This window comes from Mastomys coucha, unplaced genomic scaffold (assembly GCF_008632895.1).
Source record: "Mastomys coucha isolate ucsf_1 unplaced genomic scaffold, UCSF_Mcou_1 pScaffold11, whole genome shotgun sequence".
NCBI lineage: Eukaryota > Metazoa > Chordata > Mammalia > Rodentia > Muridae > Mastomys > Mastomys coucha.
In genome coordinates this window covers 35,007,131-35,018,699 of record NW_022196893.1, presented here as the reverse complement: position 1 = coordinate 35,018,699, position 11,569 = coordinate 35,007,131, and positions in this window count along the sequence as shown.

The window sequence follows — 11,569 nt, the reverse complement described above, 5'->3', positions numbered from 1 at the left end:
GTAGACAGATACATAGTGACACTACCATCGAAGGTGAACTATGACCTAGCTGCCATTTACTCCCTGATTGTATTTGTCATAGTCCCTTTCACATACCCTCTTCATAAGACACAGTGCAATGCCTGCAATTTCACAAATGTTTCTGCTGGTCATTGTTCATTCATGACCTATCCCAGAATAACCTCCCTTGCTTTTTTTTCTCCATGAAGCTGTTTCCTGCTTTTTCTTTTACCAACCCATCTAGGCTACCACCACTTTTAAACTGGATTTCTCTAATTTCCTCTTAAATGGTCTCTAGTTTTCCAGCCTTGCCTCTGCTCTGGACTACTAAACACAACAGCCATTCTAAAATTACCACATATGTTTCCCTGAGAGCCTTCCACAAGGCCTTCCACATCACCTAGGAAAAAGATAGCCTTTCCAGTAACCTACCAAATACTTCAGAGCCCAGATGCCATTTCCTCACTGGCTTGTGTCCAGTAGTGACCCCTTTCATTCTGCACCATCTGCATTGTCTTCCTCACTCCTCCTCAGGCATATAGATCATGTTTCTGTCCCAGGACTTGTTTTTTCTTCTTCCTAGAAAACTACTCCCAGGTAGCTTGCTGGCTCACTCCTACTTGTCCCACAGATCCTGACTCACAAGTCACCTTTTAGTCAGAATCTTCTTGGTCAGCCTTTCGAAAATGTCAACTTTATTTTTGTCCTTAGCATTTCTCCCTGCCTATGCACTGCACAACTTACTTATTTTCTTTCTTTAAAAGGAAGCAAGCATATGGAGATAGATATACCAGTCTGTTCTTTTACCATTGGGCCCTGAGTGCTTACAACAGTATCTGAAACATAATAGGCACTCAAGAAAGAAGGTGAGTACTGAATGATTCAGTCCATTCCATTCACCTCTCATCCCTTCCCTGATAGGCAGCTTTTTAGAAGCAGGTCTGTGTGAAATTCAGTCAATATGCCTAATGCCTGACAGTTAACAGATGGTAAGCAATCTGCCTGCATTGAAAGAGACACTTGAGGACACCATCTACTGGCGTCCTTCACCAACCCAAACCCCTGTGTTGTCTCTACAATACCCTATGCACTCCACAGACACTCCCTTCAAAGGAGAAAACTTCTAGGTAGATGCCCACACACCTTCTCCTCTATCTCTATTCCCCCAGACCCAATGCCTTAGTCTCATCCCTTGCACTGCAACAAAACATACCAGCTGCAGTCTCTCTTCCACCTGCCCAAATCTCCCGTGGACTCCACAGACCAACTAAACTCCCTCCCACAACTCCTCCCTGTATCACAGCCTCTAACATCAGCAGGCATTACCTAAGAACACACCAGCTGGACAAGCCAGTAAAACAGGCAACACACAGCCATCACACTCTAAAAATCCAGAAAGTAAACAGAGACCAAGAGGAAAATAACTAAAAAGACAAAACAAGAGATAGCACCTAGAACTATAATCATCCCAAATCCAGATATAAAAGCATAAAAACATAGTCAAATAGCAGCCAGAACAGTATGTCCCTAGAGCCTCACGGCAGGCTCTGAAAATTCCAACACAGATAAGGCACAAGAAAAAAGACCTGAAAACCAACTATATGAAGATATTAGAAGTCCTTAAATAGGAAGTGAAAAAAAAACTTAAAGAAATCAAGGAAAAGAAGCAAAAAACTAGAGGAATAAATAAATCCCTTAAAGAAAACCAAGAAAAAACAAAAAGTTGAAGGAAACAAGCAAAACTGTTCAAGACATGAAAATGGAAATAGACATAATAAGAAAGCACAAACTAATGGAATTCTGAAAAAAAAATTTAGGAATTTGAACAGCAACTGCAGAGGCAAGCTTCACTAACAGAATCCACAAGATGGAAGAAAGAATCTCAGGCATTGAGAAGATACGATGGAACAAATTAATACATCAGTCAAAGAAAATGTTAACTCTAAAAAAACTCCTGACACAAAACATCCAGGAAATCTGGCACACCAAACTTAACAGAAAGACCAAACCTAATGGAAATAGGAGTAGAGAAAGGAGAAAATTCCAGCTGGAAAGCCCAGAAAATATTTTGAACAGAATCACAGAAAAATAAAATGTTCCTATCCTAAAGAATGAGATGTTTATAAAGGTACAAAAGGCAGACATAACACCAAATAGACTGAGTCAGAAAAGAAAACCCCCTTGCCACATAATAATCTAAACATGAAATGTACAGAACAAAGAAAGAATATTAAACACTGCAAGAAAAAAGACTAAGTAACATATAAAGGGAGACCTATTGGAATTACATCTGATTTCTTAATGGGGAGTCTAAAACCATAAGGGCCTAGACATATGTGCTGCAAACTCTAAGAGACCACAGATGCCAGCCCAGACTACCATCCCAGCAAAACTTTCAGTCACCATAGATGGAGGAAATAAAATATCCTATGATAAAGTCAAATTTAAACAATATCTATCTACAAATCCATCCCTACAGAAAGAGCTAGAAAAAAAACTCCAACACAAGTAGGTTAACTACAACCATTAAAACACACGAAATGAACAATCTCACACCAGTAAAACAACAGAAAAACATATACACACTCATACAAACACAACAAAATAACAGGAATCAATAATCATTGGTCATTGATATTTCTTAATATCAATGGTCTCAACTCTCTGATATTTTAAAAAAACAGACTAACAGAATGGATGCAAAGACAAGAAATAATCCTTTGACTGGATTCAATTAACATACCACAACATCAAGGATAGATATTAGGTAAAAAAAAAAAAAAAAAAAAAAAAAAAAAAAAAAAAAAAAAAAAAAAAAAAAAAAAAAAAAATCTTGGACAAAATCCAGCATCCCTTCATGATAAAAGTCCTAGAGAGATTAAGTATACAAAGGACATACTTAAACATAATAAAGGCACTTTATAGAAAGCCTATAGTCAACATTAAATTAAATGGAGAGAAGCTCAAAGCAATTCCATTAAAATCAACAAAACAAAGTTGTTCACCTTCTCCATACCTATTCAACATTGAACTTGAAGTTTTAGCTAAAGCAGTAAGAAAACTGAAAGAGATCAAGGGGAAACAAATTGGAAAGGAAGAGTAAAAGAATCATTTGCAGATTATATGATAATATACATAAATGACCTAAAAGTCAGGGAACTCTTACAGCTAAAAAACACTTTCAATGAAGTGGCTGGTTACCCACTATGTACAATTGGCAAATGGACTGAGAAAAAAATCAGGGAAGCAACATCTTTCACAATAGCCTCAGATAATATAAAATATCTTGGGGTAACTCTAGCCAAGCAAGTGAAAGATTTGTATGACAAAAGCTTCTAGATTCAAAGAAAGAAGTTGAAGAAGATATCAAAAGATGGGAAGATTGCTCAGGCTCATGGATCGGTAGGATTAATATAATAAAATGGCCATCCTACCAAAAGCAATCTACAGATTCAATGCATTCTGCATCAAAATTCCAACACAATTCTTTACAGACCTTGAGAGGACAATTCTCAGTTTCATATGTATCTTAGTTATGGTTTTACTGCTATAAACAGACACTATGACCAAAGCAACTCTTATAAGGACAACATTTAATTGGGGCTGGCTTACAAGTTCAGAGGTTCAGTTTATTATCAACAAAGTGTGAGAATGGCATCGTCTAGGATGGCATGGTGCAGGCAGAGCTGAGAGTTATCTGAAGGCTGCTAGCAAAATACTGACTTCCAGGCAACTAGGAGAGGGCCTTAAGCCCAGACCCACAATGATACACCTACTCCAACAAGTCCATACCTCCTAATAGTGCCACTCCCTGCCAAGCATATATAAATCATCACAATATGGGAAAACAAAAAATTCAGGATAACTAAAACAATCTTGAACAATAACAGAAGTTCTGATTTCAGGTTGTACTACAGAGCAATAGTAATAATAATAATAATAATAATAATAATAATAATAATAATATGGTATTGGCATAAAAACAGACACATTGATCAATGGAATGAAACCAAAGGCACAGACATAAATCTACACATGTATGAATATCTGATTTTTAATAAAGAAGCAAGAAATACACAATGGAGAAAAAGAAAGCATCTTTAACAAATGGTGCTGATCTAACTGTATGTTTTATGGAGAAGAATGCAAACAGATCCATATTCATCACCCTGCACAAAACTCAAGCCAAAGTGAATCAAAGACCTCAACATAAAACCAGACACACTGAACTTGATAGAAGAGAAAGTGGGGAATAACCTTGAGTGCACTGACACAGAAGACAACTTCAGTCAGAAGACTGAACAGAACACTAATAGCACAGTCACTAAGATCAACAACTAATAAATGAGATTTCATAAAACTAAAATTCTTCATAAGGCAAAGAAAAGCAGCAGCCTACAGAATGTAAAAAAGGTTTTCACCAACTCCAGATCCAACATAAGACTAATATCAAAAGTATATAGAGAACTCCAGAACTAGATATCAAAAAAAAACAAATAATCTAATATAAAAATGGGGTACATAACTAAACAGAATTTTCAGTAGAGGAATCTCAAAAGTCTGAAAAACACTTAACGAAATGTTTAACATCATTAGCCATCAGAAAAGTGCAGATCAAAACTACTTTGAGATTCCATCTTACACCTGTCAGGATGGCTAAGATCAATAACAGAAGTGACAGCTCATGCTGGCAAGGATGTGGAATGAGGAGAACACTCCTCCATTGCTGGTGGGAGTACAAACTTGTACAACCACTCTGCAAATCAATACAGCAGTTCCTCAGAAAAGTGAGAATCTTCCTCAAAACTACTTTGGGGCATATATCCAAAGGGTACTCCATTCAACCACAAGAACACTTGTTCCACCATATGCCTAAAATAAACTGCCCAGCGTCAGACTCTAGAAGTTTGAACCAACACCAGCTCTTGAGTCATTTTGAACTGGATTTCCTTCTTGCTTCATGTAGATCACTACTCTGCAGGCAAAGGCATTTGCAAAGACCCTCATACTGGCTGCTTATTCTGAAGTTGTCCCTTCCAGATGTTGTGTCTTAGTTAGGGTTTTACTACTATAAACAGACACTATGAACTCTTATGAACTATAAGGCAACTCTTATAAAGGACAATATTTAATTTGAGCTAGCTTACAGGTTCAGAGGTTCAATCCATTATCATCAAGGAAGGAACATGGCAGTGTCCAGGCAGCCATGGTGTGGGAGGAGTTGAGAATTCTACATCTTGATCTAAAGGCCACCAGAAGACGACTTTGGATCACACTGGCCAGACTTAAGCATATATATGAGACCTCAAAGCTCCATCTCCATGGTGACACACTTCCTCTAACAAGGCTATACCTCCTCTAATAAGGCCACAGCTCCTAATAGGGCACTTCCCATGGGCCAAGCATATTCAAACTACCACATGCTGTTCCTCTTTATGCCCTTAGAGCTGCTTATTTTTACCCTCTGACACCAGGCACCAATATCAACCATAGCCACTGAGACAAAATAATTCAGCCAGTGTGGTTTTGTCCTAATGCTAATATAGTCAGGAGAGCTTTCTTTCCATCACCTGCTCTAATCTCCATCCTGCTCCAACTTAACATCAAGGTTAGGACAATATATCAATACTTCCAACATTCTTTGTGTTCCTTTTTATCTGTAACATTCATGGAACTAACACTTACTTTTATTGTCTTGGTTAACTTGGTACACTTATTTTAAGTCAACTTAACAAACATTTTATATATATATATATGTATATATATACATATATATGTATACATATATATGTATATATATATATGTACATATATATATATATTATATACATGTAATCTTTAACTATAATATCCAAGATTATCATATAAACAATTTTCCACACTTGAGAAGTTTCCCTTATACTTCCTCCCATTAATTCTTTTTTTCCTCCCATTAATTCTTTGTCTTTGAAGAACTCTGTATAAATTTAACCATATACAGAATGATCCTTGAGCCTAGCTTTGTTTCAATATTTTTTTCTGTCACATTTATCAATATCTGAACCAAATATTGTACCAAATAAAAGTAGTTTTTGTTTGTTTGTTTGTTTGTTTTTCTTTTAGTAATCTGTGTGGCATTCTATAGCTCTTTATTCTACTATTGGTAGATGTGTGGATTGTCTCCATTATAAGTAATTCTACTATAAACACTCTCATACCTATCCTCCAGTGGACTTATGTGGCATTTTCCTTGTCTCTAGGTCCAGGAATATATACATAATTATCAAAGAAAGGTGTGTTTAGCTTTATGAGGTTTTTTAATAGGTTTTCAAATTTTATAAAGTGTTCTATAATTCACACTCCCAGAAGCAAATTTAGAACTCCACCTGTTCTATATCACCATGCTGATTGGACTTATTTGCTGGTCTTCATTCTGTCCATTCAGAAGGATGTGGCAGGCTCTCCTTACAGGATTAGCATGATTTTTCCCAATGTGTATTAATGTTGAGGAGCTGCAATAGGTTAAAAGTTGAAAGCTGGGCTCCGAGATAGTGATATTTGAAGCCTCTGGAAGGTGATGATTTGCGCCTATTATCAGAGAGACTCCACCCTGTTTCTACCATGGAAAAGCACAGTAAGACTCTGACCTATAAAATACACAATAGGAGCAATGGAGGGATTTCAGGACTCAGAAGGCATCTAATCTACCTGCACGTGTCCCCCAATGTACAGAACTGAGAGAGGTTTCTGTGTACAAGCTAGCTAGTTGTTGTATTTTTTGCTATGGAAATCTAATCAGACTAAGTGGGCAACTCTTGACATGTTTATTGATGACTTGAATTTTTTTTCCTTGGCCTGGGGTATATAGCTCAGTGATAGAGTACTTGCTCAGCATGCATGTAATTCTGAGTTTAAATTCTAGTATGGGAGGGGGGAATACATATATCCAGAATCCTCCCCTCTCTCTCCTCACTCCCTTTAACAGGTACTCTGGATCCCAAAATCATTATCAAGAAAGAAATGTTTGCTGAGAACTACTCCTCCTTCCATCTTGGATAATATTCCTCAACACTTGCCATGGATGCTGGGTCTTAAATTCCTGGACTACACCTAAGTCAAGAGAAAAAAAAGTTCAGTTGCACAGTATAGCTGATTCTGATGTGAAGTGTTGCTGGGGACCAGCCCCGGTGGGGGTGTTTCTACTTTCTTGTCCGTTCTTCTTGAGGCAGTGGAGGGAAAAGAGCATAAGTAGAGGGTAAGACTTTGTCTTACGAGAAATTTAGGGTTGCTGTATAATAAAAAGTTAACTTTTCTAAAGTCTAAGTTACTATGCTATTGTAGCTGACCTGCCTTCTGTGATCCTCTGAGGCCAGAGACTACAGTCTTGGGCACTTAGCACCTCATCCTAAAACAGCAGGAAATTAAGTAAGGATTGATTGCTAGAGCCTTTCCCCTATTGTCCAGATGCCTCTTGCTTGGAGGGCTAGGGGGAAGTTTGGAGCAATAAACTTCTATTGAACCAGGAGAAGAGAATAACACTCACAGAATGAAAAACTTTGGGCTGGTGAGATGGCTCATCAGGTAAGAGCACCGACTGCTCTTCATGAGTTCAAATCCCAGCCACCACATGGTGGCTCACAACCATCTGTAATGAGATCTGACACATCTTCTGGTGTGTCTGAAGACAGCTACACTGTACTTACATATAACAACAAATAAATCTTAAAAAAAAAGTTTAAAAAAAAAGAAAAACTTTTACATAAGTAAATATGCATAATCTCACACAAGTTCATATACAGATTCATATATGCTCATTTATTCATTTATACTTTTCCTTCAAACGCAACTGGGCCCATCTTGTACGCATTCTCACAATTGCATACTTACACACATACATACATACATACATTCTCACAATTACATACTTACACACACATCCATACTTATATATGCATATGGACCAAAAGACCAAGCACTGGTGCAGAAAGAACTCAATCTGGATGGAAAAAAATGGAGCTCCAATCTTTATTTTATAGAGAAAGAAAAGGCTTCTACTATTTTAATGCTAAATGAATTAAACCCATGTTTGTTTTTTAAAAAAAGTTGTTTCTTTTAATAAGACTAAGCCTGCCTTGTACTTACCATGGGACCTGTTCTGTCCCATGGTAAGGAGAAGCCTGCCTGCTCCTTCTGCTCTCTGCAGCATCTTCTCTTTTTCTCTTTCCCTCTGCATTCTGCACATTGCTTTCTTAGTATTTTATACTGCCTATAGTTTCTAAGTTATTCCACTCTGCATTCTCCTTCTAATCTAAAAAGTGTTCTGTCTGAAAACTTCCCCTCAGCTCAGTTTTTCTCTCAGCTCAGTTCTTCTCATCTACATTCCTCTCACCTCAGTCCCCCAGTTCTAATTCTTCTCTTTGTCCTCTGCCCTTAAACATCTTTCAGAATACATGATCACGTGTTAAGAAGTTCATCAAAAGTTCACACAGAAAATCAAATCATAAATTGAAATAGAAGTTTACAACAAATGGTTACATGCATATCCACTAGGAGTAATTATGTAGCTAAACATCTATCACCTGACTCAATTCAACAGGTTCACTGAAGGTTTAAAATAATAACTAAATTATCAGTCAAGTTTTGTATAGATAAACCCAGTCAATATTTTCTCTTCTGTCCTAGCACCTATAACAAATCGTTAGTTCCCTTTTTATGACCTTTGGTTAATTGTTATACAACCTCTTGGAATGTGCTCTGAGTAGGAGAAAGTCTGGTTACCATCTAAGAGCAATTAACTGGTGACAGTCGGGAGACAGGCAGAGTTCTCATTGCAGTTTTGACTATCAGAAAAGGACCCAATAACAGTCCCACTATAAAAGAGCTTAATAATCACAGATATAACTTTAGGATTATTAAAACTTAAGTCATCTATATGACTATGTAGCAACACTACAAGACAGGACATCTTCGTGGATCTGAGAGATCTGGTCCAAAGGGGTGTGCTATTACTTAGTGATTATTACATATGTTTAATAATAACAGAAAGCATATTAATAGCAGGAATCTTTCCTAAAATGAATCCCTTACAGCCTTGCTTAATAAGGGCGCACCTGTCGCAAGTTATATAATAATCTGAAGCAGGCCATTTCAGGATGATCACCTGATAGTTATTAGCTTGTCCCATCATGGCTCCTGACACACTGTAGTGTGAGAACAGCCATTGTTGACTGGGAAGTTTTTACTCCTGGCCCAAAGGATATTAATCTTGATAGAATCCTGAGGAGCCATCTAGATCCCTTTTTCTTTGATAAGAAGAAGACTAAGGCTCAGAGGCAGGAAGCAGTGGACCAGGGCCACACAGTGCAGTAGTGGCACTCCATGTGTGCCAAGCTCTCTGCTTCCTCCTTTCATCCCATAGTGCTTTCACATCTCTGAGATTCTTCTCTCTTTGTCTCTCAGTCCCAAAATTCACTGAGAGGGGCCTCACTGACTTTGTTAGAAATTAAGTAATATGCATCACCAGAAACTGGCAGCTCTGTCATGTGTCCTCCACAAAAGCCACGGGTCTTCCTCACATCCAGTCTGTTTATGGTCACTTTCGTAAAAAGCTCATACTTACACAATATGAGAATTGTGAGAATAATGGGGTCATCTGACCAAAGTCGGATATCTTGAATATAAAGAACTTCTGTGACCTCTTTTCTCAGAAAGGAGTTACAGGAATAGCTAACAGAGTTTCCCTGTATCTGACTCCTTAACCAAGCATACAGGGCTAATCCTGGGCTCTTGGAGGGACAGAGTAGGAAGTATGAACATAGAAGGACTCACTAGGAGTCTTTAGAGCAAAATTTAGAAAATAAATACAGAACACCAGTTAAATGTCATCTCAGATATATTTGAGACATACTTATATCTTATGCAGTATTGAGATATTTACACTAAAAAATTCATTGCCAATATTAAATTTGCATCTAGCTGGGTTTCTTATATTTGAAATCCTGAGTAACACAACAGAGATAGCTCTGTTGTGCCTGAGTTGCAGCTGCAGCACCTGCTTACAATATGTTCTAGTTGAAATACTTACTTGTTGAATGTCTCTCAGAGATTCTGGACCAGGCACACACACATACTGAGGAGCTTCTCCACCCCCCAAGGGACAGCTTTAAATAAGCAAAATAACTCATTCAACAAATGCAAACTAGAATATCCAGCAAGTATTAAATTCTGTGCTAAATACATTGAGATGCAGGGATAAACTAATAATGGTTCCTGTTCTGAAAACTGACCAACAAGGCCAATAAGATTCAAATCATATAATAACAGTAAAACTGGATAAGTGTTAGACAATAAAGGCTATAAGGCTAGGGCCCAAATGAGTCTATTTGTCATTCTATCCCCACAAAGTTTGCAAATGTCTAGTACTGAATAAATAGTAGTAGGCCATGATAGTGAACAAAGATACCACCAACAAGACACTGTGTGGTCAGATGACTCTCCAAGGGAGACAAGATGGTGAGGGGGAGGATTCAAAATCAGCAGAAAAGTCTAATAGAAGGCAGGATGTAGAAATACCTCAAGCAGATAGGAGAGCCTTCTTGACATAGCAATAGCATGAACCTAGCACTCTAGGGAAGAGGGACCATCTTGCAGAAGTCATGGATAAAGTAGAAAAGGTAGAGGGCCAAGATGTCTGAACTTTATCACTAGAGGCTTTCACACAAAGAAGTGACATGACCTCCAGGAGATCTCTCCAGCATTAACATGGAAGGTAGACTATCATGTAGGAAAGAAGAGAAGGAACTACTACCATAGCCTAGCATGGTGATGATGGATTTTTAATGTATTAGGGAATATGTTTGTGGACCCTCCCATGGACTCCCTGTGAATGTCTTCACCTGTCCCCCTGTTTGTAACTTCCATAGTCCATGGAAGGATCAGTGCTGGTGAGGAGAAATCAGGCAGGGAAGGGCAACCCAAAACAAACTTCCTTCACTACCTCATCTTACGTAAGGAGATCTCTGATGTAGCAGGAAGAGGACAAGAACAAGGCCCTGGAGCTTCCTCTCCAGAGAGGGAAGACTCACACTGGTTGGCACAGCCCAAGCTCCCCTTGCTCTGAAGGCTGGACTTTATCCTGTGCCCAGCAAGCATGCACTTGAGAGATGTCTTGGGATGCAGCAGACCTTTCTTGTCTGGAGATGATCCAGAGGCAGGTTTCACAGACATCATCAAAACCTCTGATGAAGAAAGAAACTAGTTCAATCCCTAAGCCAGAATGGGACATTAATGCTAGGTTTATCCCCCATCTCCTTTCCAGAGGCTTCCTCAGACATCCTACTGCTCTATTTAGGGTCACTAGACTCTGGAGGCAGAATTAGAGTGGTCTACTTTAAATAGACTTTTTTAAAACTTGCATGTATATATACATATACATATATATTAAAACTTATATTTATGTATCTTAAACTTATAGGTATACACATATGTCAGAGCATTAGTGGTACATGTTCAGCATACACTCAGGATCAGGCAGATCTCTGTGAGTTAGAACCCAGCTTGGTCTACTTAGTGAGTTCTAAGCCAAGGCTAT